This window comes from Scyliorhinus torazame, chromosome 4, assembly GCF_047496885.1.
Source record: "Scyliorhinus torazame isolate Kashiwa2021f chromosome 4, sScyTor2.1, whole genome shotgun sequence".
In the NCBI taxonomy this organism is placed as follows: domain Eukaryota; kingdom Metazoa; phylum Chordata; class Chondrichthyes; order Carcharhiniformes; family Scyliorhinidae; genus Scyliorhinus; species Scyliorhinus torazame.
The window spans coordinates 52,459,389-52,484,043 of record NC_092710.1 but is presented as its reverse complement, the minus strand read 5'-3'; the positions used below and the strand labels follow the sequence as shown (position 1 = coordinate 52,484,043).

The following is a 24,655-nucleotide window of genomic DNA, read 5'->3' as shown; positions in this document are numbered from 1 at the left end:
GTGCATGTCCCTGGGTAACAACAGTTGTCACATCACAGGTCATTGGTAAAATGCGAGTCCAAGTTGAAGAATTTGAGAAAGAAAGCCGAAGGGAGGCTGCCGGTCTGCTTGCGAGTGAAATGAGCTGGAGAGGCTGAATTGCCAGTGAAGGAAATTCAAAAGATACAATATGAGACTTTGACGTGAGCTATGAGAGAACTGTTGAAATGGGCCCTGATAGCTCAGACGGTTGAGCATCAGGCTTTTAATCTGAAGGCTCAGGGTTCAAGTCCCTGGCAGGGCATTGATTTTGGTTTTAGGCGTTTGCTTCCCAATGAACGGTTGGAAATAAAAATAAAGAATGCAGGATGTTTGATGGAAAGTGGAAGAACCGTGACAACGTCGTGTTGGCCAAATTGCAACAGCCATCCAGAATTTTGAAGAATTTTTGCTAGATTTTCAGTGAATGTAAAAACTCTCTCCTGGTCTTATCCAGCATTATACCACTGTAGTTTTCTGGCCATGTTTAATCACTTCCCAATTCGCAAAATATTTCCTGTTTGTATACTTCTTTCCTGCAGAACTGCTTTTAAATTAATAACTTTCAGAAATAACTGCTATCTTTACAGTTTCCAAAGCCCAGTGCCGATGAATATTTTAATTTGCAATCTCAAAATCAGCAGGAGAAATCAACAATACTGATGTTTAATCAAAACAATTGAAATCTGTTCTACACTTTCAAAGCTGTCTTGCAGATTGGTGCTGTGGCTTAGATGGTTAAAGTGCCTGTCTTGTAAACAGGAGATCCTGAGTTCAAATCTCAGGAGTACCTTCATACATTCAGGTCAAAGCATTTAGCCTGTGAAGAATTCTCCTCATTTAAAGGTGAACACAGAAAATGTTGACAACATTTCTGTGGTACTGACCTTCAAGGTTGCTTTCCCTTGTTTTATGTCACACTTGATTCAAACTTCCCTATCGCCCATTTTTCACGCAACTTCAATTTTCCTCATCTACTCCATTGCATGTAACCTCGCTTCAGCTCTGAATAAGGATCACACGGATTTGAAACATTAACTTTGTGTTTGGCTCCACAGACATCCTCAAATTTTATGAGCTTTAATCCAATCATTTTTAGTTTCTCATTCACATTCACAATATGTGCAGTATTTTCCTTTGAATGCACAACAGGATTGACCTCAGGAAATCCAGTAGGAACATTTTGAATGTTTGTCAGCGATGTCTGTGAGCAAAGATTGAATGATTAAATGATTTACTCTGATGAAGAGTGACCCAACTTCGAAACGTTAGCTCGGTTCTCTCTTCACAGATGCTGCCAGACCCACTGAGATTTTCCATCATTTCCTGTTTTAATTCAGATTTCACATCCGCAGTAATTTGCTTTTTTATTGGACGATATATGTTGCTGCATGTTAGCAAGAACGATTCGGGCGGGATAAATTGTTGGGCATTTTCCATGAAGATGTGGTGTTTACAGATCTATTGACACCCTGAAATTTGCATAATTTGTTAGTTTTCTAGATGAGCTTACTTGCGTTCACACTCTGCCACAACAAACAACAGATGACACCCTTTATTCCCCCTCTTAAAATATAATCTGTAGCTCTGTCGCTTCCCACTCATATCTCAGCGAACTAACCGTAATCTTCAATGTCTTGAAGTCCCAGTGCATGTCCGTGGGCATCAACAGTTGCCACATCTCAAGTCATTGGTAAAATGCGAGTCCAAGTTGAAGAATTTGAGAAAGGAAACCAAAGGGATGCTGCCAGTCTGCTTGCGAGGGAAATGAGCTGGAGAGGCTGAATGACCAGTGAAGGAAATTCAAAAGATACAATATAAGACTTTAAAGTGAGCTATGAGCACATTTGTACATTGGGCCCTGGTAGCTCAGTTGATAGAGCATCAGGCTTTTAATCTGATGGTCCAGGGTTCAGGTCCCTGTGAGGGTTTTGATTTTGGCTCAAGGCGTTTGCTTCCCAAAGAACGGTCGGAAATAAAAATAAAGAATGCAGGATGCTTTATGGAAAGTGGAAGAACCGTGACAACGTCGTGTTTGCCAAATTGCAACAGCCGTCCAGAATTTTCAAGAATTTTTGCTAGATTTTCAGTTGATGTTTAAACTCTCTCCTGGTCTTGTCCTGCATTATACCACTATAGTTTTCTGGCCATGTTTAATCACTTAGCAATTCGCAAAATATTTCCTGTTTGTATGCTCCTTTCCTGCAGAACTGCTTTTAAATTAATAACTTTCAGAAATAACTGCTATCTTTACAGTTTCAAAAGCCCAGTGACGATGAATATTTTAATTTGCACTCTCAAAGTCAGCAGGAGAAATCAACAATACTGATGTTTAATCAAAACAATTGAAATCTGTTCTACACTTGCAAAACTGTCTGGCAGATTGGTGCTGTGGCTTAGATGGTTAAAGCGCCTGTTTTGTAAACAGGAGATCCTGAGTTCAAATCTCAGCAGTACCTTTGTACATACAGGTCAAAGCATGTAACCTGTGAAGAATGCTTCTCATTTAATGGTGAACACAGAAAATGTTGACAACATTTCTGTGGTACTGACCTTCAAGGTTGCTTTCCACTGTTTTACGTCAAACTTCCATATCTCCCATTTTTCACGCAACTTCCATTATCCTCATCTACTCCATTGCATGTAACCTCGCTTCAGCTCTGAATAAGGATCACACGGATTTGAAACATTAACTTTGTGTTTGGCTCCACAGACATCCTCAAATGTTATGTGCTTTAATCCAATCATTTTTAGTTTCTCATGCACATTCACAACATGTGCAGTATTTTCCTTTGAATGCACGACAGGATTGACCTCAGGAAATCCAGTAGGAACATGTTGAATGTCTGTCAGCAAAGATTGAATGGTTAAATGATTTACTCTGATGAAGAGTGACGCAGCCTCAAAACGTTCGCTCGGTTCTCTCTTCACAGATGCTGCCAGACCCACTGAGATTTTCCATCATTTCCTGTTTTTTTTCAGATTTCACATCTGCAGTAATTTGCCTTTTTATTGGACGATATATGTTGCTGCATGTCAGCAAGAACGATTTGGGCGGGATAAAGGATGGGGCGTTTTCCATGAAGATGTGGCATTTGCAGATCTATTTACACCCTGAAAATTTGCGATTTGCATAATTTGCTACTTTACTAGATGAGCTTACTTGCGTTCACACTCTGCCACAACAAACAACAGATGACACGCTTTATTACCTCTCTCAAAATACAACCTGTATCTCTGCAGCTTCCCACTCACATCTCAGCGAACTAAACATAATCTTCAATGTCTTGAAGTCCCAGTGCATGTCCCTGGGTAACAACAGTTGTCACATCACAAGTCACTTGTAACATGCGAGTCCAAGTTGAAGAATTTGAGAAAGAAAGCCGAAGGGAGGCTGCCGGTCTGCTTGCGAGGGAAATGAGCTGGAGAGGCTGAATGACCAGTGAAGAAAATTCAAAAGATACAATATGAGACTTTGAAGTGAGCTGTGAGAACATTTTCAGAATGGGCCCTGGTAGCTCAGTCGGTAGAGCATCAGACTTTTAATCTGAGGGTCTAGGGTTCAAGTCCCTGTCAGGGCTTTGATTTTGGCTCAAGGCGTTTGCTTCCCAATGAACGGTCGGAAATAAAAATAAAGAATGCAGGATGCTTTATGGAAAGTGGAAGAACCGTGACAACGTCGTGTTTGCCAAATTGCAACAGCCGTCCAGATTTTTCAAGAATTTTTGCTAGATTTTCAGTTGATGTTTAAACTCTCTCCTGGACTTGTCCTGCATGATATCACTATAGTTTTCTGGCCATGTTTAATCACTTACCAATTCGCAAAATATTTCCTGTTTGTATACTTCTTTCTTGCAGAACTGCTTTTAAATTAATAACTTTCAGAATAACTGCAATTTTTAGAGTTTCAAAAGCCCAGTGCCGATGAATATTTTAATTTGCACTCTCAAAGTCAGCAGGAGAAATCAACAATACTGATGTTTAATCGAAGCAATTGAAATCTGTTCCACACTTGCAAGCCTGTCTTGCAGATTGGTGCTGTGGCTTAGATGGTTAAAGTGCCTGTCTTATAAACAGATGATTCTGAATTCAAATCTCAGCAGTACCTTTATACATTCAGGTCAAAGCATGTAGCCTGTGAAGATTTCTCCTCATTCAATGGTAAACACAGAAAATGTTGACAACATTTCTGTGGTACTGACCTTCAAGATTGCTTTCCCCTGTTTTATGTCAAACTTCCATATCTCCCATTTTTCACGCAACTTCCATTTTCCTCATCTACTCCATTACATGTAACCTCGCTTCAGCTCTGAATAAGGATCACACGGATTTGAAACATTAACTTTGTGTTTGGCTCCACAGACATCCTCAAATTTTATGAGCTTTCACCCAAGCATTTTTAGTTTCTCATGCAGATTCACAATATGTGCAGTACTTTCCTTTGAATGCACGACAGGATTGACCTCAGGAAATCCAGTAGGAACCTTTTAAATGTTTGTCAGCGATGTCTGTGAGCAAAGATTGAATGATTAAATGATTTACTCTGATGAAGAGTGACCCAACTTCGAAACGTTAGCTCGGTTCTCTCTTCACAGATGCTGCCAGACCCACTGAGATTTTCCATCATTTCCTGTTTTAATTCAGATTTCACATCCGCAGTAATTTGCTTTTTTATTGGACGATATATTTTGCTCCATGTTAGCAAGAATGATTCGGGCGGGATAAATTGTTGGGCATTTTCCATGAAGATGTGGTGTTGACAGATCTATTGACACCCTGAAATTTGCGATTTGCATAATTTGTTAGTTTTCAAGATGAGCTTACTTGCGTTCACACTCTGCCACAACAAACAACAGATGACACCCTTTATTCCCCCTCTTAAAATACAATCTGTAGCTCTGTCGCTTCCCACTCATATCTCAGCGAACTAACCGTAATCTTCAATGTCTTGAAGTCCCAGTGCATGTCCGTGGGCATCAACAGTTGCCACATCTCAAGTCATTGGTAAAATGCGAGTCCAAGTTGAAGAATTTGAGAAAGGAAACCAAAGGGATGCTGCCAGTCTGCTTGCGAGGGAAATGAGCTGGAGAGGCTGAATGACCAGTGAAGGAAATTCAAAAGATACAATATGAGACTTTGAAGTGAGCTATGAGCACATTTGTACATTGGGCCTTGGTAGCTTAGTTGATAGAGCATCAGGCTTTTAATCTGATGGTCCAGGGTTCAGGTCCCTGTCAGGGTTTTGATTTTGACTCAAGGCGTTTGCATCCCAATGAACGGTCGGAAATAAAAATAAAGAATGCAGGATGCTTTATGGAAAGTGGAAGAACCGTGACAACGTCGTGTTTGCCAAATTGCAACAGCCGTCCAGAATTTTCAAGAATTTTTGCTAGATTTTCAGTTGATGTTTAAACTCTCTCCTGGACTTGTCCTGCATGATATCACTATAGTTTTCTGGCCATGTTTAATCACTTACCAATTCGCAAAATATTTCCTGTTTGTATACTTCTTTCTTGCAGAACTGCTTTTAAATTAATAACTTTCAGAATAACTGCAATCTTTACAGTTTCAAAAGCCCAGTGACAATGAATATTTTAATTTGCACTCTCAAAGTCAGCAGGAGAAATCAACAATACTGATGTTTAATCAAAACAATTGAAATCTGTTCTACACTTGCAAAATTGTCTGGCAGATTGGTGCTGTGGCTTAGATGGTTAAAGCGCTTGTCTTGTAAACAGGAAATCCTGAGTTAAAATCTCAGCAGTACCTTTGTACATACAGGTCAAAGCATGTAACCTGTGAAGAATGCTTCTCATTTAATGGTGAACACAGAAAAAGTTGACAACATTTCTGTGGTACTGACCTTCAAGGTTGCTTTCCCCTGTTTTACGTCAAATTTCCATATCTCCCATTTTTCACGCAACTTCCATTATCCTCATCTACTCCATTGCATGTAACCTCGCTTCAGCTCTGAATAAGGATCACACGGATTTGAAACATTAACTTTGTGTTTGGCTCCACAGACATCCTCAAATGTTATGTGCTTTAATCCAATCATTTTTAGTTTCTCATGCACATTCACAACATGTGCAGTATTTTCCTTTGAATGCACGACAGGATTGACCTCAGGAAATCCAGTAGGAACATGTTGAATGTCTGTCAGCAAAGATTGAATGGTTAAATGATTTACTCTGATGAAGAGTGACGCAGCCTTGAAACGTTCGCTCGGTTCTCTCTTCACAGATGCTGCCAGACCCACTGAGATTTTCCATCATTTCCTGTTTTTTTTCAGATTTCACATCTGCAGTAATTTGCCTTTTTATTGGACGATATATGTTGCTGCATGTCAGCAAGAACGATTTGGGCGGGATAAAGGATGGGGCGTTTTCCATGAAGATGTGGCATTTGCAGATCTATTTACACCCTGAAAATTTGCGATTTGCATAATTTGCTACTTTACTAGATGAGCTTACTTGCGTTCACACTCTGCCACAACAAACAACAGATGACACGCTTTATTACCTCTCTCAAAATACAACCTGTATCTCTGCAGCTTTCCACTCACATCTCAGCGAACTAAACATAATCTTCAATGTCTTGAAGTCCCAGTGCATGTCCCTGGGTAACAACAGTTGTCACATCACAGGTCATTGGTAAAATGCGAGTCCAAGTTGAAGAATTTGAGAAAGAAAGCCGAAGGGAGGCTGCCGGTCTGCTTGCGAGGGAAATGAGCTGGAGAGGCTGAATGACCAGTGAAGAAAATTCAAAAGATACAATATGAGACTTTGAAGTGAGCTGTGAGAACATTTTCAGAATGGGCCCTGGTAGCTCAGTCGGTAGAGCATCAGACTTTTAATCTGAGGGTCCAGGGTTCAAGTCCCTGTCAGGGCTTTGATTTTGGCTCAAGGCGTTTGCTTCCCAATGAACGGTCGGAAATAAAAATAAAGAATGCAGGATGCTTTATGGAAAGTGGAAGAACCGTGACAACGTCGTGTTTGCCAAATTGCAACAGCCGTCCAGATTTTTCAAGAATTTTTGCTAGATTTTCAGTTGATGTTTAAACTCTCTCCTGGACTTGTCCTGCATGATATCACTATAGTTTTCTGGCCATGTTTAATCACTTACCAATTCGCAAAATATTTCCTGTTTGTATACTTCTTTCTTGCAGAACTGCTTTTAAATTAATAACTTTCAGAATAACTGCAATTTTTACAGTTTCAAAAGCCCAGTGCCGATGAATATTTTAATTTGCACTCTCAAAGTCAGCAGGAGAAATCAACAATACTGATGTTTAATCGAAGCAATTGAAATCTGTTCCACACTTGCAAGCCTGTCTTGCAGATTGGTGCTGTGGCTTAGATGGTTAAAGTGCCTGTCTTATAAACAGATGATTCTGAATTCAAATCTCAGCAGTACCTTTATACATTCAGGTCAAAGCATGTAGCCTGTGAAAATTTCTCCTCATTCAATGGTAAACACAGAAAATGTTGACAACATTTCTGTGGTACTGACCTTCAAGATTGCTTTCCCCTGTTTTATGTCAAACTTCCATATCTCCCATTTTTCACGCAACTTCCATTTTCCTCATCTACTCCATTACATGTAACCTCGCTTCAGCTCTGAATAAGGATCACACGGATTTGAAACATTAACTTTGTGTTTGGCTCCACAGACATCCTCAAATTTTATGAGCTTTCACCCAAGCATTTTTAGTTTCTCATGCAGATTCACAATATGTGCAGTACTTTCCTTTGAATGCACGACAGGATTGACCTCAGGAAATCCAGTAGGAACCTTTTAAATGTTTGTCAGCGATGTCTGTGAGCAAAGATTGAATGATTAAATGATTTACTCTGATGAAGAGTGACCCAACTTCGAAACGTTAGCTCGGTTCTCTCTTCACAGATGCTGCCAGACCCACTGAGATTTTCCATCATTTCCTGTTTTAATTCAGATTTCACATCCGCAGTAATTTGCTTTTTTATTGGACGATATATTTTGCTCCATGTTAGCAAGAATGATTCGGGCGGGATAAATTGTTGGGCATTTTCCATGAAGATGTGGTGTTGACAGATCTATTGACACCCTGAAATTTGCGATTTGCATAATTTGTTAGTTTTCTAGATGAGCTTACTTGCGTTCACACTCTGCCACAACAAACAACAGATGACACCCTTTATTCCCCCTCTTAAAATACAATCTGTAGCTCTGTCGCTTCCCACTCATATCTCAGCGAACTAACCGTAATCTTCAATGTCTTGAAGTCCCAGTGCATGTCCGTGGGCATCAACAGTTGCCACATCTCAAGTCATTGGTAAAATGCGAGTCCAAGTTGAAGAATTTGAGAAAGGAAACCAAAGGGATGCTGCCAGTCTGCTTGCGAGGGAAATGAGCTGGAGAGGCTGAATGACCAGTGAAGGAAATTCAAAAGATACAATATGAGACTTTGAAGTGAGCTATGAGAATGTTTGTAGATTGGGCCCTGGTAGCTCAGTTGATAGAGCATCAGGCTTTTAATCTGATGGTCCAGGGTTCAGGTCCCTGTTAGGGTTTTGATTTTGGCTCAAGGCGTTTGCTTCCCAATGAACGGTCGGAAATAAAAATAAAGAATGCAGGATGCTTTATGGAAAGTGGAAGAACCGTGACAACGTCGTGTTTGCCAAATTGCAACAGCCGTCCAGAATTTTCAAGAATTTTTGCTAGATTTTCAGTTGATGTTTAAACTCTCTCCTGGACTTGTCCTGCATGATATCACTATAGTTTTCTGGCCATGTTTAATCACTTACCAATTCGCAAAATATTTCCTGTTTGTATACTTCTTTCTTGCAGAACTGCTTTTAAATTAATAACTTTCAGAATAACTGCAATCTTTACAGTTTCAAAAGCCCAGTGACAATGAATATTTTAATTTGCACTCTCAAAGTCAGCAGGAGAAATCAACAATACTGATGTTTAATCAAAACAATTGAAATCTGTTCTACACTTGCAAACTTGTCTGGCAGATTGGTGCTGTGGCTTAGATGGTTAAAGCGCCTGTCTTGTAAACAGGAAATCCTGAATTCAAATCTCAGCAGTACCTTTGTACATACAGATCAAAGCATGTAACCTGTGAAGAATGCTTCTCATTTAATGGTGAACACAGAAAAAGTTGGCAACATTTCTGTGGTACTGACCTTCAAGGTTGCTTTCCCCTGTTTTACGTCAAATTTCCATATCTCACATTTTTCACGCAACTTCCATTATCCTCATCTACTCCATTGCATCTAACCTCGCTTCAGCTCTGAATAAGGATCACACGGATTTGAAACATTAACTTTGTGTTTGGCTCCACAGACATCCTCAAATGTTATGTGCTTTAATCCAATCATTTTTAGTTTCTCATGCACATTCCCAACATGTGCAGTATTTTCCTTTGAATGCACGACAGGATTGACCTCAGGAAATCCAGTAGGAACATGTTGAATGTCTGTCAGCAAAGATTGAATGGTTAAATGATTTACTCTGATGAAGAGTGACGCAGCCTCGAAACGTTCGCTCGGTTCTCTCTTCACAGATGCTGCCAGACCCACTGAGATTTTCCATCATTTCCTGTTTTTTTTCAGATTTCACATCTGCAGTAATTTGCCTTTTTATTGGACGATATATGTTGCTGCATGTCAGCAAGAACGATTTGGGCGGGATAAAGGATGGGGCGTTTTCCATGAAGATGTGGCATTTGCAGATCTATTTACACCCTGAAAATTTGCGATTTGCATAATTTGCTACTTTACTAGATGAGCTTACTTGCGTTCACACTCTGCCACAACAAACAACAGATGACACGCTTTATTACCTCTCTCAAAATTCAACCTGTATCTCTGCAGCTTCCCACTCACATCTCAGCGAACTAAACATAATCTTCAATGTCTTGAAGTCCCAGTGCATGTCCCTGGGTAACAACAGTTGTCACATCACAAGTCACTTGTAACATGCGAGTCCAAGTTGAAGAATTTGAGAAAGAAAGCCGAAGGGAGGCTGCCGGTCTGCTTGCGAGGGAAATGAGCTGGAGAGGCTGAATGACCAGTGAAGGAAATTCAAAAGATACAATATGAGACTTTGAAGTGAGCTATGAGAACATTTCCAGAATGGGCCCTGGTAGCTCAGTCGGTAAAGCATCAGACTTTTAATCTGAGGGTCCAGGGTTCAAGTCCCTGTCAGGGCTTTGATTTTGGCTCAAGGCGTTTGCTTCCCAATGAACGGTCGGAAATAAAAATAAAGAATGCAGGATGCTTTATGGAAAGTGGAAGAACCGTGACAACGTCGTGTTTTCCAAATTGCAACAGCCGTCCAGAATTTACAAGAATTTTTGCTAGATTTTCAGTTGATGTTTAAACTCTCTCCTGGACTTGTCCTGCATGATATCACTATAGTTTTCTGGCCATGTTTAATCACTTACCAATTCGCAAAATATTTCCTGTTTGTATACTTCTTTCTTGCAGAACTGCTTTTAAATTAATAACTTTCAGAATAACTGTAATTTTTACAGTTTCAAAAGCCCAGTGTCGATGAATATTTTAATTTGCACTCTCAAAGTCAGCAGGAGAAATCAACAATACTGATGTTTAATCGAAGCAATTGAAATCTGTTCCACACTTGCAAGCCTGTCTTGCAGATTGGTGCTGTGGCTTAGATGGTTAAAGTGCCTGTCTTGTAAACAGGAGATCCTGAATTCAAATCTCAGCAGTACCTTTATACATTCAGGTCAAAGCATGTAGCCTGTGAAGAATCCTCCTCATTCAATGGTAAACACAGAAAATGTTGACAACATTTCTGTGGTACTGACCTTCAAGATTGCTTTCCCCTGTTTTATGTCAAACTTCCATATCTCCCATTTTTCACGCAACTTCCATTTTCCTCATCTACTCCATTGCATGTAACCTCGCTTCAGCTCTGAATAAGGATCACACGGATTTGAAACATTAACTTTGTGTTTGGCTCCACAGACATCCTCAAATTTTATGAGCTTTAATCCAATCATTTTTAGTTTCTCATGCACATTCACAATATGTGCAGTATTTTCCTTTGAATGCACAACAGGATTGACCTCAGGAAATCCAGTAGGAACATTTTGAATGTTTGTCAGCGATGTCTGTGAGCAAAGATTGAATGATTAAATGATTTACTCTGATGAAGAGTGACCCAACTTCGAAACGTTAGCTCGGTTCTCTCTTCACAGATGCTGCCAGACCCACTGAGATTTTCCATCATTTCCTGTTTTAATTCAGATTTCACATCCGCAGTAATTTGCTTTTTTATTGGACGATATATGTTGCTGCATGTTAGCAAGAACGATTCGGGCGGGATAAATTGTTGGGCATTTTCCATGAAGATGTGGTGTTTACAGATCTATTGACACCCTGAAATTTGCGATTTGCATAATTTGTTAGTTTTCTAGATGAGCTTACTTGCGTTCACACTCTGCCACAACAAACAACAGATGACACCCTTTATTCCCCCTCTTAAAATACAATCTGTAGCTCTGTCGCTTCCCACTCATATCTCAGCGAACTAACCGTAATCTTCAATGTCTTGAAGTCCCAGTGCATGTCCGTGGGCATCAACAGTTGCCACATCTCAAGTCATTGGTAAAATGCGAGTCCAAGTTGAAGAATTTGAGAAAGGAAACCAAAGGGATGCTGCCAGTCTGCTTGCGAGGGAAATGAGCTGGAGAGGCTGAATGACCAGTGAAGGAAATTCAAAAGATACAATATGAGACTTTGAAGTGAGCTATGAGAACGTTTGTACTTTGGGCCCTGGTAGCTCAGTTGATAGAGCATCAGGCTTTTAATCTGATGGTCCAGGGTTCAGGTCCCTGTCAGGGTTTTGATTTTGGCTCAAGGCGTTTGCTTCCCAATGAACGGTCGGAAATAAAAATAAAGAATGCAGGATGCTTTATGGAAAGTGGAAGAACCGTGACAACGTCGTGTTTGCCAAATTGCAACAGCCGTCCAGAATTTTCAAGAATTTTTGCTAGATTTTCAGTTGATGTTTAAACTCTCTCCTGGACTTGTCCTGCATGATATCACTATAGTTTTCTGGCCATGTTTAATCACTTACCAATTCGCAAAATATTTCCTGTTTGTATACTTCTTTCTTGCAGAACTGCTTTTAAATTAATAACTTTCAGAATAACTGCAATCTTTACAGTTTCAAAAGCCCAGTGACAATGAATATTTTAATTTGCACTCTCAAAGTCAGCAGGAGAAATCAACAATACTGATGTTTAATCAAAACAATTGAAATCTGTTCTACACTTGCAAAATTGTCTGGCAGATTGGTGCTGTGGCTTAGATGGTTAAAGCGCCTGTCTTGTAAACAGGAAATCCTGAGTTAAAATCTCAGCAGTACCTTTGTACATACAGGTCAAAGCATGTAACCTTTGAAGAATGCTTCTCATTTAATGGTGAACACAGAAAAAGTTGACAACATTTCTGTGGTACTGACCTTCAAGGTTGCTTTCCCCTGTTTTACGTCAAATTTCCATATCTCCCATTTTTCACGCAACTTCCATTATCCTCATCTACTCCATTGCATGTAACCTCGCTTCAGCTCTGAATAAGGATCACACGGATTTGAAACATTAACTTTGTGTTTGGCTCCACAGACATCCTCAAATGTTATGTGCTTTAATCCAATCATTTTTAGTTTCTCATGCACATTCACAACATGTGCAGTATTTTCCTTTGAATGCACGACAGGATTGACCTCAGGAAATCCAGTAGGAACATGTTGAATGTCTGTCAGCAAAGATTGAATGGTTAAATGATTTACTCTGATGAAGAGTGACGCAGCCTCGAAACGTTCGCTCGGTTCTCTCTTCACAGATGCTGCCAGACCCACTGAGATTTTCCATCATTTCCTGTTTTTTTTCAGATTTCACATCTGCAGTAATTTGCCTTTTTATTGGACGATATATGTTGCTGCATGTCAGCAAGAACGATTTGGGCGGGATAAAGGATGGGGCGTTTTCCATGAAGATGTGGCATTTGCAGATCTATTTACACCCTGAAAATTTGCGATTTGCATAATTTGCTACTTTACTAGATGAGCTTACTTGCGTTCACACTCTGCCACAACAAACAACAGATGACACGCTTTATTACCTCTCTCAAAATTCAACCTGTATCTCTGCAGCTTCCCACTCACATCTCAGCGAACTAAACATAATCTTCAATGTCTTGAAGTCCCAGTGCATGTCCCTGGGTAACAACAGTTGTCACATCACAAGTCACTTGTAACATGCGAGTCCAAGTTGAAGAATTTGAGAAAGAAAGCCGAAGGGAGGCTGCCGGTCTGCTTGCGAGGGAAATGAGCTGGAGAGGCTGAATGACCAGTGAAGGAAATTCAAAAGATACAATATGAGACTTTGAAGTGAGCTATGAGAACATTTTCTGAATGGGCCCTGGTAGCTCAGTCGGTAGAGCATCAGACTTTTAATCTGAGGGTCCAGGGTTCAAGTCCCTGTCAGGGCTTTGATTTTGGCTCAAGGCGTTTGCTTCCCAATGAACGGTCGGAAATAAAAATAAAGAATGCAGGATGCTTTATGGAAAGTGGAAGAACCGTGACAACGTCGTGTTTGCCAAATTGCAACAGCCGTCCAGAATTTTCAAGAATTTTTGCTAGATTTTCAGTTGATGTTTAAACTCTCTCCTGGACTTGTCCTGCATGATATCACTATAGTTTTCTGGCCATGTTTAATCACTTACCAATTCGCAAAATATTTCCTGTTTGTATACTTCTTTCTTGCAGAACTGCTTTTAAATTAATAACTTTCAGAATAATTGCAATTTTTACAGTTTCAAAAGCCCAGTGTCGATGAATATTTTAATTTGCACTCTCAAAGTCAGCAGGAGAAATCAACAATACTGATGTTTAATCGAAGCAATTGAAATCTGTTCCACACTTGCAAGCCTGTCTTGCAGATTGGTGCTGTGGCTTAGATGGTTAAAGTGCCTGTCTTGTAAACAGGAGATCCTGAATTCAAATCTCAGCAGTACCTTTATACATTCAGGTCAAAGCATGTAGCCTGTGAAGAATCCTCCTCATTCAATGGTAAACACAGAAAATGTTGACAACATTTCTGTGGTACTGACCTTCAAGATTGCTTTCCCCTGTTTTATGTCAAACTTCCATATCTCCCATTTTTCACGCAACTTCCATTTTCCTCATCTACTCCATTGCATGTAACCTCGCTTCAGCTCTGAATTAGGATCACACGGATTTGAAACATTAACTTTGTGTTTGGCTCCACAGACATCCTCAAATTTTATGAGCTTTAATCCAATCATTTTTAGTTTCTCATGCACATTCACAATATGTGCAGTATTTTCCTTTGAATGCACAACAGGATTGACCTCAGGAAATCCAGTAGGAACATTTTGAATGTTTGTCAGCGATGTCTGTGAGCAAAGATTGAATGATTAAATGATTTACTCTGATGAAGAGTGACCCAACTTCGAAACGTTAGCTCGGTTCTCTCTTCACAGATGCTGCCAGACCCACTGAGATTTTCCATCATTTCCTGTTTTAATTCAGATTTCACATCCGCAGTAATTTGCTTTTTTATTGGACGATATATGTTGCTGCATGTTAGCAAGAACGATTCGGGCGGGATAAATTGTTGGGCATTTTCCATGAAGATGTGGTGTTTACAGATCTATTGACACCCTGAAATTTGCGATTTGCATAATTTGTTAGTTTTCTAGATGAGCTTACTTGCGTTCACACTCTGCCACAACAAACAACAGATGACACCCTTTATTCCCCCTCTTAAAATACAATCTGTAGCTCTGTCGCTTCCCACTCATATCTCAGCGAACTAACCGTAATCTTCAATGTCTTGAAGTCCCAGTGCATGTCCGTGGGCATCAACAGTTGCCACATCTCAAGTCATTGGTAAAATGCGAGTCCAAGTTGAAGAATTTGAGAAAGGAAACCAAAGGGATGCTGCCAGTCTGCTTGCGAGGGAAATGAGCTGGAGAGGCTGAATGACCAGTGAAGGAAATTCAAAAGATACAATATGAGACTTTGAAGTGAGCTATGAGCACATTTGTACATTGGGCCTTGGTAGCTCAGTTGATAGAGCATCAGGCTTTTAATCTGATGGTCCAGGGTTCAGGTCCCTGTGAGGGTTTTGATTTTGGCTCAAGGCGTTTGCTTCCCAATGAACGGTCGGAAATAAAAATAAAGAATGCAGGATGCTTTCTGGAAAGTGGAAGAACCGTGACAACGTCGTGTTTGCCAAATTGCAACAGCCGTCCAGAATTTTCAAGAATTTTTGCTAGATTTTCAGTTGATGTTTAAACTCTCTCCTGGACTTGTCCTGCATGATATCACTATAGTTTTCTGGCCATGTTTAATCACTTACCAATTCGCAAAATATTTCCTGTTTGTATACTTCTTTCTTGCAGAACTGCTTTTAAATTAATAACTTTCAGAATAACTGCAATCTTTACAGTTTCAAAAGCCCAGTGACAATGAATATTTTAATTTGCACTCTCAAAGTCAGCAGGAGAAATCAACAATACTGATGTTTAATCAAAACAATTGAAATCTGTTCTACACTTGCAAAATTGTCTGGCAGATTGGTGCTGTGGCTTAGATGGTTAAAGCGCCTGTCTTGTAAACAGGAAATCCTGAGTTCAAATCTCAGCAGTACCTTTGTACATACAGGTCAACGCATGTAACCTGTGAAGAATGCTTCTCATTTAATGGTGAACACAGAAAAAGTTGACAACATTTCTGTGGTACTGACCTTCAAGGTTGCTTTCCCATGTTTTACGTCAAATTTCCATATCTCCCATTTTTCACGCAACTTCCATTATCCTCATCTACTCCATTGCATGTAACCTCGCTTCAGCTCTGAATAAGGATCACACGGATTTGAAACATTAACTTTGTGTTTGGCTCCACAGACATCCTCAAATGTTATGTGCTTTAATCCAATCATTTTTAGTTTCTCATGCACATTCACAACATGTGCAGTATTTTCCTTTGAATGCACGACAGGATTGACCTCAGGAAATCCAGTCGGAACATGTTGAATGTCTGTCAGCAAAGATTGAATGGTTAAATGATTTACTCTGATGAAGAGTGACGCAGCCTCGAAACGTTCGCTCGGTTCTCTCTTCACAGATGCTGCCAGACCCACTGAGATTTTCCATCATTTCCTGTTTTTTTTCAGATTTCACATCTGCAGTAATTTGCCTTTTTATTGGACGATATATGTTGCTGCATGTCAGCAAGAACGATTTGGGCGGGATAAAGGATGGGGCGTTTTCCATGAAGATGTGGCATTTGCAGATCTATTTACACCCTGAAAATTTGCGATTTGCATAATTTGCTACTTTACTAGATGAGCTTACTTGCGTTCACACTCTGCCACAACAAACAACAGATGACACGCTTTATTACCTCTCTCAAAATACAACCTGTATCTCTGCAGCTTCCCACTCACATCTCAGCGAACTAAACATAATCTTCAATGTCTTGAAGTCCCAGTGCATGTCCCTGGGTAACAACAGTTGTCACATCACAAGTCACTTGTAACATGCGAGTCCAAGTTGAAGAATTTGAGAAAGAAAGCCGAAGGGAGGCTGCCGGTCTGCTTGCGAGGGAAATGAGCTGGAGAGGCTGAATGACCAGTGAAGGAAATTCAAAAGATACAATATGAGACTTTGAAGTGAGCTATGAGAACATTTTCTGAATGGGCCCTGGTAGCTCAGTCGGTAGAGCATCAGACTTTTAATCTGAGGGTCCAGGGTTCAAGTCCCTGTCAGGGCTTTGATTTTGGCTCAAGGCGTTTGCTTCCCAATGAACGGTCGGAAATAAAAATAAAGAATGCAGGATGCTTTATGGAAAGTGGAAGAACCGTGACAACGTCGTGTTTGCCAAATTGCAACAGCCGTCCAGAATTTTCAAGAATTTTTGCTAGATTTTCAGTTGATGTTTAAACTCTCTCCTGGACTTGTCCTGCATGATTTCACTATAGTTTTCTGGCCATGTTTAATCACTTACCAATTCGCAAAATATTTCCTGTTTGTATACTTCTTTCTTGCAGAACTGCTTTTAAATTAATAACTTTCAGAATAACTGCAATTTTTACAGTTTCAAAAGCCCAGTGTCGATGAATATTTTAATTTGCACTCTCAAAGTCAGCAGGAGAAATCAACAATACTGATGTTTAATCGAAGCAATTGAAATCTGTTCCACACTTGCAAGCCTGTCTTGCAGATTGGTGCTGTGGCTTAGATGGTTAAAGTGCCTGTCTTGTAAACAGGAGATCCTGAATTCAAATCTCAGCAGTACCTTTATACATTCAGGTCAAAGCATGTAGCCTGTGAAGAATCCTCCTCATTCAATGGTAAACACAGAAAATGTTGACAACATTTCTGTGGTACTGACCTTCAAGATTGCTTTCCCCTGTTTTATGTCAAACTTCCATATCTCCCATTTTTCACGCAACTTCCATTTTCCTCATCTACTCCATTGCATGTAACCTCGCTTCAGCTCTGAATAAGGATCACACGGATTTGAAACATTAACTTTGTGTTTGGCTCCACAGACATCCTCAAATTTTATGAGCTTTAATCCAATCATTTTTAGTTTCTCATGCACATTCACAATATGTGCAGTATTTTCCTTTGAATGCACAACAGGATTGACCTCAGGAAATCCAGTAGGAACATTTTGAATGTTTGTCAGCGATGTCTGTGAGCAAAGATTGAATGATTAAATGATTTACTCTGATGAAGAGTGACCCAACTTCGAAACGTTAGCTCGGTTCTCTCTTCACAGATGCTGCCAGACCCACTGAGATTTTCCATCATTTCCTGTTTTAATTCAGATTTCACATCCGCAGTAATTTGCTTTTTTATTGGACGATATATGTTGCTGCATGTTAGCAAGAACGATTCGGGCGGGATAAATTGTTGGGCATTTTCCATGAAGATGTGGTGTTTACAGATCTATTGACACCCTGAAATTTGCGATTTGCATAATTTGTTAGTTTTCTAGATGAGCTTACTTGCGTTCACACTCTGCCACAACAAACAACAGATGACACCCTTTATTCCCCCTCTTAAAATACAATCTGTAGCTCTGTCGCTTCCCACTCATATCTCAGCGAACTAACCGTAATCTTCAATGTCTTGAAGTCCCAGTGCATGTCCGTGGGCATCAACAGTTGCCACATCTCAAGTCATTGGTAAAATGCGAGTCCAAGTTGAAGAATTTGAGAAAGGAAACCAAAGGGATGCTGCCAGTCTGCTTGCGAGGGAAATGAGCTGGAGAGGCTGAATGACCAGTGAAGGAAATTCAAAAGATACAATATGAGACTTTGAAGTGAGCTATGAGCACATTTGTACATTGGGCCTTGGTAGCTCAGTTGATAGAGCATCAGGCTTTTAATCTGATGGTCCAGGGTTCAGGTCCCTGTCAGGGTTTTGATTTTGGCTCAAGGCGTTTGCTTCCCAATGAACGGTCGGAAATAAAAATAAAGAATGCAGGATGCTTTATGGAAAGTGGAAGAACCGTGACAACGTCGTGTTTGCCAAATTGCAACAGCCGTCCAGAATTTTCAAGAATTTTTGCTAGATTTTCAGTTGATGTTTAAACTCTCTCCTGGACTTGTCCTGCATGATATCACTATAGTTTTCTGGCCATGTTTAATCACTTACCAATTCGCAAAATATTTCCTGTTTGTATACTTCTTTCTTGCAGAACTGCTTTTAAATTAATAACTTTCAGAATAACTGCAATCTTTACAGTTTCAAAAGCCCAGTGACAATGAATATTTTAATTTGCACTCTCAAAGTCAGCAGGAGAAATCAACAATACTGATGTTTAATCAAAACAATTGAAATCTGTTCTACACTTGCAAAATTGTCTGGCAGATTGGTGCTGTGGCTTAGATGGTTAAAGCGCCTGTCTTGTAAACAGGAAATCCTGAGTTCAAATCTCAGCAGTACCTTTGTACATACAGGTCAACGCATGTAACCTGTGAAGAATGCTTCTCATTTAATGGTGAACACAGAAAAAGTTGACAACATTTCTGTGGTACTGACCTTCAAGGTTGCTTTCCCATGTTTTACGTCAAATTTCCATATCTCCCATTTTTCACGCAACTTCCATTATCCTCATCTACTCCATTGCATGTAACCTCGCTTCAGCTCTGAATAAGGATCACACGGATTTGAAACATTAACTTTGTGTTTGGCTCCACAGACATCCTCAAATGTTATGTGCTTTAATCCAATCATTTTTAGTTTCTCATGCACATTCACAACATGTGCAGTATTTTCCTTTGAATGCACGACAGGATTGACCTCAGGAAATCCAGTCGGAACATGTTGAATGTCTGTCAGCAAAGATTGAATGGTTAAATGATTTACTCTGATGAAGAGTGACGCAGCCTCGAAACGTTCGCTCGGTTCTCTCTTCACAGATGCTGCCAGACCCACTGAGATTTTCCATCATTTCCTGTTTTTTTTCAGATTTCACATCTGCAGTAATTTGCCTTTTTATTGGACGATATATGTTGCTGCATGTCAGCAAGAACGATTTGGGCGGGATAAAGGATGGGGCGTTTTCCATGAAGATGTGGCATTTGCAGATCTATTTACACCCTGAAAATTTGCGATTTGCATAATTTGCTACTTTACTAGATGAGCTTACTTGCGTTCACACTCTGCCACAACAAACAACAGATGACACGCTTTATTACCTCTCTCAAAATACAACCTGTATCTCTGCAGCTTCCCACTCACATCTCAGCGAACTAAACATAATCTTCAATGTCTTGAAGTCCCAGTGCATGTCCCTGGGTAACAACAGTTGTCACATCACAAGTCACTTGTAACATGCGAGTCCAAGTTGAAGAATTTGAGAAAGAAAGCCGAAGGGAGGCTGCCGGTCTGCTTGCGAGGGAAATGAGCTGGAGAGGCTGAATGACCAGTGAAGGAAATTCAAAAGATACAATATGAGACTTTGAAGTGAGCTATGAGAACATTTTCTGAATGGGCCCTGGTAGCTCAGTCGGTAGAGCATCAGGCTTTTAATCTGAGGGTCCAGGGTTCAAGTCCCTGTCAGGGCTTTGATTTTGGCTCAAGGCGTTTGCTTCCCAATGAACGGTCGGAAATAAAAATAAAGAATGCAGGATGCTTTATGGAAAGTGGAAGAACCGTGACAACGTCGTGTTTGCCAAATTGCAACAGCCGTCCAGAATTTTCAAGAATTTTTGCTAGATTTTCAGTTGATGTTTAAACTCTCTCCTGGACTTGTCCTGCATGATTTCACTATAGTTTTCTGGCCATGTTTAATCACTTACCAATTCGCAAAATATTTCCTGTTTGTATACTTCTTTCTTGCAGAACTGCTTTTAAATTAATAACTTTCAGAATAACTGCAATTTTTACAGTTTCAAAAGCCCAGTGTCGATGAATATTTTAATTTGCACTCTCAAAGTCAGCAGGAGAAATCAACAATACTGATGTTTAATCGAAGCAATTGAAATCTGTTCCACACTTGCAAGCCTGTCTTGCAGATTGGTGCTGTGGCTTAGATGGTTAAAGTGCCTGTCTTGTAAACAGGAGATCCTGAATTCAAATCTCAGCAGTACCTTTATACATTCAGGTCAAAGCATGTAGCCTGCGAAGAATCCTCCTCATTCAATGGTAAACACAGAAAATGTTGACAACATTTCTGTGGTACTGACCTTCAAGATTGCTTTCCCCTGTTTTATGTCAAACTTCCATATCTCCCATTTTTCACGCAACTTCCATTTTCCTCATCTACTCCATTGCATGTAACCTCGCTTCAGCTCTGAATAAGGATCACACGGATTTGAAACATTAACTTTGTGTTTGGCTCCACAGACATCCTCAAATTTTATGAGCTTTAATCCAATCATTTTTAGTTTCTCATGCACATTCACAATATGTGCAGTATTTTCCTTTGAATGCACAACAGGATTGACCTCAGGAAATCCAGTAGGAACATTTTGAATGTTTGTCAGCGATGTCTGTGAGCAAAGATTGAATGATTAAATGATTTACTCTGATGAAGAGTGACCCAACTTCGAAACGTTAGCTCGGTTCTCTCTTCACAGATGCTGCCAGACCCACTGAGATTTTCCATCATTTCCTGTTTTAATTCAGATTTCACATCCGCAGTAATTTGCTTTTTTATTGGACGATATATGTTGCTGCATGTTAGCAAGAACGATTCGGGCGGGATAAATTGTTGGGCATTTTCCATGAAGATGTGGTGTTTACAGATCTATTGACACCCTGAAATTTGCGATTTGCATAATTTGTTAGTTTTCTAGATGAGCTTACTTGCGTTCACACTCTGCCACAACAAACAACAGATGACACCCTTTATTCCCCCTCTTAAAATACAATCTGTAGCTCTGTCGCTTCCCACTCATATCTCAGCGAACTAACCGTAATCTTCAATGTCTTGAAGTCCCAGTGCATGTCCGTGGGCATCAACAGTTGCCACATCTCAAGTCATTGGTAAAATGCGAGTCCAAGTTGAAGAATTTGAGAAAGGAAACCAAAGGGATGCTGCCAGTCTGCTTGCGAGGGAAATGAGCTGGAGAGGCTGAATGACCAGTGAAGGAAATTCAAAAGATACAATATGAGACTTTGAAGTGAGCTATGAGCACATTTGTACATTGGGCCTTGGTAGCTCAGTTGATAGAGCATCAGGCTTTTAATCTGATGGTCCAGGGTTCAGGTCCCTGTCAGGGTTTAGATTTTGGCTCAAGGCGTTTGCTTCCCAATGAACGGTCGGAAATAAAAATAAAGAATGCAGGATGCTTTATGGAAAGTGGAAGAACCGTGACAACGTCGTGTTTGCCAAATTGCAACAGCCGTCCAGAATTTTCAAGAATTTTTGCTAGATTTTCAGTTGATGTTTAAACTCTCTCCTGGACTTGTCCTGCATGATATCACTATAGTTTTCTGGCCATGTTTAATCACTTACCAATTCGCAAAATATTTCCTGTTTGTATACTTCTTTCTTGCAGAACTGCTTTTAAATTAATAACTTTCAGAATAACTGCAATCTTTACAGTTTCAAAAGCCCAGTGACAATGAATATTTTAATTTGCACTCTCAAAGTCAGCAGGAGAAATCAACAATACTGATGTTTAATCAAAACAATTGAAATCTGTTCTACACTTGCAAAATTGTCTGGCAGATTGGTGCTGTGGCTTAGATGGTTAAAGCGCCTGTCTTGTAAACAGGAAATCCTGAGTTCAAATCTCAGCAGTACTTTTGTACATACAGGTCATAGCATGTAACCTGTGAAGAATGCTTCTCATTTAATGGTGAACACAGAAGAAGTTGACAACATTTCTGTGGTACTGACCTTCAAGGTTGCTTTCCCCTGTTTACGTCAAATTTCCATATCTCCCATTTTTCACACAACTTCCATTATCCTCATCTACTCCATTGCATGTAACCTCGCTTCAGCTCTGAATAAGGATCACACGGATTTGAAACATTAACTTTGTGTTTGGCTCCACAGACATCCTCAAATGTTATGTGCTTTAATCCAATCATTTTTAGTTTCTCATGCACATTCACAACATGTGCAGTATTTTCCTTTGAATGCACGACAGGATTGACCTCAGGAAATCCAGTAGGAACATGTTGAATGTCTGTCAGCAAAGATTGAATGGTTAAATGATTTACTCTGATGAAGAGTGACGCAGCCTCGAAACGTTCGCTCGGTTCTCTCTTCACAGATGCTGCCAGACCCACTGAGATTTTCCATCATTTCCTGTTTTTTTTCAGATTTCACATCTGCAGTAATTTGCCTTTTTATTGGACGATATATGTTGCTGCATGTCAGCAAGAACGATTTGGGCGGGATAAAGGATGGGGCGTTTTCCATGAAGATGTGGCATTTGCAGATCTATTTACACCCTGAAAATTTGCGATTTGCATAATTTGCTACTTTACTAGATGAGCTTACTTGCGTTCACACTCTGCCACAACAAACAACAGATGACACGCTTTATTACCTCTCTCAAAATACAACCTGTATCTCTGCAGCTTCCCACTCACATCTCAGCGAACTAAACATAATCTTCAATGTCTTGAAGTCCCAGTGCATGTCCCTGGGTAACAACAGTTGTCACATCACAAGTCACTTGTAACATGCGAGTCCAAGTTGAAGAATTTGAGAAAGAAAGCCGAAGGGAGGCTGCCGGTCTGCTTGCGAGGGAAATGAGCTGGAGAGGCTGAATGACCAGTGAAGGAAATTCAAAAGATACAATATGAGACTTTGAAGTGAGCTATGAGAACATTTTCTGAATGGGCCCTGGTAGCTCAGTCGGTAGAGCATCAGACTTTTAATCTGAGGGTCCAGGGTTCAAGTCCCTGTCAGGGCTTTGATTTTGGCTCAAGGCGTTTGCTTCCCAATGAACGGTCGGAAATAAAAATAAAGAATGCAGGATGCTTTATGGAAAGTGGAAGAACCGTGACAACGTCGTGTTTGCCAAATTGCAACAGCCGTCCAGAATTTTCAAGAATTTTTGCTAGATTTTCAGTTGATGTTTAAACTCTCTCCTGGTCTTGTCCTGCATTATACCACTATAGTTTTCTGGCCATGTTTAATCACTTACCAATTCGCAAAATATTTCCTGTTTGTATGCTCCTTTCCTGCAGAACTGCTTTTAAATTAATAACTTTCAGAAATAACTGCAATCTTTACAGTTTCAAAAGCCCAGTGACAATGAATATTTTAATTTGCACTCTCAAAGTCAGCAGAAGAAATCAACAATACTGATGTTTAATCAAAACAATTGAAATCTGTTCTACACTTGCAAAATTTTCTGGCAGATTGGTGCTGTGGCTTAGATGGTTAAAGCACCTGTCTTGTAAACAGGAGATCCTGAGTTCAAATCTCAGCAGTACCTTTGTACATACAGGTCAGAGCATGTAACCTGTGAAGAATGCTTCTCATTTAATGGTGAACACAGAAAATGTTGACAACATTTCTGTGGTACTGACCTTCAAGGTTGCTTTCCCCTGTTTTACGTCAAATTTCCATATCTCCCATTTTTCACGCAACTTCCATTATCCTCATCTACTCCATTGCATGTAACCTCGCTTCAGCTCTGAATAAGGATCACACGGATTTGAAACATTAACTTTGTGTTTGGCTCCACAGACATCCTCAAATGTTATGTGCTTTAATCCAATCATTTTTAGTTTCTCATGCACATTCACAACATGTGCAGTATTTTCCTTTGAATGCACGGCAGGATTGACCTCAGGAAATCCAGTAGGAACATGTTGAATATTTGTCAGCGATGTCTGTGAGCAAAGATTGAATGATTAAATGATTTACTCTGATGAAGAGTGACCCAACTTCGAAACGTTAGCTCGGTTCTCTCTTCACAGATGCTGCCAGACCCACTGAGATTTTCCATCATTTCCTGTTTTAATTCAGATTTCACATCCGCAGTAATTTGCTTTTTTATTGGACGATATATGTTGCTGCATGTTAGCAAGAATGATTCGGGCGGGATAAATTGTTGGGCATTTTCCATGAAGATGTGGTGTTGACAGATCTATTGACACCC

At 40.0% G+C, this 24,655-nt stretch overlaps 21 non-coding genes across 21 annotated transcripts; all 21 read left to right on the top strand.

The window, feature by feature from the left end:
- The first annotated feature begins 210 nt into the window (after positions 1 to 210).
- On the top strand, positions 211 to 283 carry trnak-uuu (transfer RNA lysine (anticodon UUU)). Its single transcript has one exon. It is a non-coding gene; the product is annotated as a tRNA-Lys (tRNA).
- Positions 284 to 737: 454 nt separating this feature from the next.
- On the top strand, positions 738 to 811 carry trnat-ugu (transfer RNA threonine (anticodon UGU)). Its single transcript has one exon. It is a non-coding gene; the product is annotated as a tRNA-Thr (tRNA).
- Positions 812 to 2,403: 1,592 nt separating this feature from the next.
- trnat-ugu (transfer RNA threonine (anticodon UGU)) lies at positions 2,404 to 2,477 on the top strand. Its single transcript has one exon. It is a non-coding gene; the product is annotated as a tRNA-Thr (tRNA).
- A 1,049-nt stretch (positions 2,478 to 3,526) lies between these two features.
- On the top strand, positions 3,527 to 3,599 carry trnak-uuu (transfer RNA lysine (anticodon UUU)). Its single transcript has one exon. It is a non-coding gene; the product is annotated as a tRNA-Lys (tRNA).
- A 2,114-nt stretch (positions 3,600 to 5,713) lies between these two features.
- trnat-ugu (transfer RNA threonine (anticodon UGU)) lies at positions 5,714 to 5,787 on the top strand. The gene has a single exon. It is a non-coding gene; the product is annotated as a tRNA-Thr (tRNA).
- Positions 5,788 to 6,836: 1,049 nt separating this feature from the next.
- On the top strand, positions 6,837 to 6,909 carry trnak-uuu (transfer RNA lysine (anticodon UUU)). The gene has a single exon. It is a non-coding gene; the product is annotated as a tRNA-Lys (tRNA).
- A 2,114-nt stretch (positions 6,910 to 9,023) lies between these two features.
- trnat-ugu (transfer RNA threonine (anticodon UGU)) lies at positions 9,024 to 9,097 on the top strand. Its single transcript has one exon. It is a non-coding gene; the product is annotated as a tRNA-Thr (tRNA).
- A 1,049-nt stretch (positions 9,098 to 10,146) lies between these two features.
- trnak-uuu (transfer RNA lysine (anticodon UUU)) lies at positions 10,147 to 10,219 on the top strand. The gene has a single exon. It is a non-coding gene; the product is annotated as a tRNA-Lys (tRNA).
- A 453-nt stretch (positions 10,220 to 10,672) lies between these two features.
- On the top strand, positions 10,673 to 10,746 carry trnat-ugu (transfer RNA threonine (anticodon UGU)). The gene has a single exon. It is a non-coding gene; the product is annotated as a tRNA-Thr (tRNA).
- Positions 10,747 to 12,333: 1,587 nt separating this feature from the next.
- trnat-ugu (transfer RNA threonine (anticodon UGU)) lies at positions 12,334 to 12,407 on the top strand. Its single transcript has one exon. It is a non-coding gene; the product is annotated as a tRNA-Thr (tRNA).
- A 1,049-nt stretch (positions 12,408 to 13,456) lies between these two features.
- On the top strand, positions 13,457 to 13,529 carry trnak-uuu (transfer RNA lysine (anticodon UUU)). The gene has a single exon. It is a non-coding gene; the product is annotated as a tRNA-Lys (tRNA).
- Positions 13,530 to 13,982: 453 nt separating this feature from the next.
- Positions 13,983 to 14,056, top strand: trnat-ugu (transfer RNA threonine (anticodon UGU)). Its single transcript has one exon. It is a non-coding gene; the product is annotated as a tRNA-Thr (tRNA).
- Positions 14,057 to 15,643: 1,587 nt separating this feature from the next.
- Positions 15,644 to 15,717, top strand: trnat-ugu (transfer RNA threonine (anticodon UGU)). Its single transcript has one exon. It is a non-coding gene; the product is annotated as a tRNA-Thr (tRNA).
- A 1,049-nt stretch (positions 15,718 to 16,766) lies between these two features.
- trnak-uuu (transfer RNA lysine (anticodon UUU)) lies at positions 16,767 to 16,839 on the top strand. Its single transcript has one exon. It is a non-coding gene; the product is annotated as a tRNA-Lys (tRNA).
- Positions 16,840 to 17,292: 453 nt separating this feature from the next.
- trnat-ugu (transfer RNA threonine (anticodon UGU)) lies at positions 17,293 to 17,366 on the top strand. The gene has a single exon. It is a non-coding gene; the product is annotated as a tRNA-Thr (tRNA).
- A 1,587-nt stretch (positions 17,367 to 18,953) lies between these two features.
- Positions 18,954 to 19,027, top strand: trnat-ugu (transfer RNA threonine (anticodon UGU)). Its single transcript has one exon. It is a non-coding gene; the product is annotated as a tRNA-Thr (tRNA).
- A 1,049-nt stretch (positions 19,028 to 20,076) lies between these two features.
- On the top strand, positions 20,077 to 20,149 carry trnak-uuu (transfer RNA lysine (anticodon UUU)). Its single transcript has one exon. It is a non-coding gene; the product is annotated as a tRNA-Lys (tRNA).
- A 453-nt stretch (positions 20,150 to 20,602) lies between these two features.
- Positions 20,603 to 20,676, top strand: trnat-ugu (transfer RNA threonine (anticodon UGU)). The gene has a single exon. It is a non-coding gene; the product is annotated as a tRNA-Thr (tRNA).
- A 1,587-nt stretch (positions 20,677 to 22,263) lies between these two features.
- trnat-ugu (transfer RNA threonine (anticodon UGU)) lies at positions 22,264 to 22,337 on the top strand. Its single transcript has one exon. It is a non-coding gene; the product is annotated as a tRNA-Thr (tRNA).
- Positions 22,338 to 23,385: 1,048 nt separating this feature from the next.
- trnak-uuu (transfer RNA lysine (anticodon UUU)) lies at positions 23,386 to 23,458 on the top strand. The gene has a single exon. It is a non-coding gene; the product is annotated as a tRNA-Lys (tRNA).
- Positions 23,459 to 23,912: 454 nt separating this feature from the next.
- Positions 23,913 to 23,986, top strand: trnat-ugu (transfer RNA threonine (anticodon UGU)). Its single transcript has one exon. It is a non-coding gene; the product is annotated as a tRNA-Thr (tRNA).
- Positions 23,987 to 24,655: the final 669 nt, after the last annotated feature.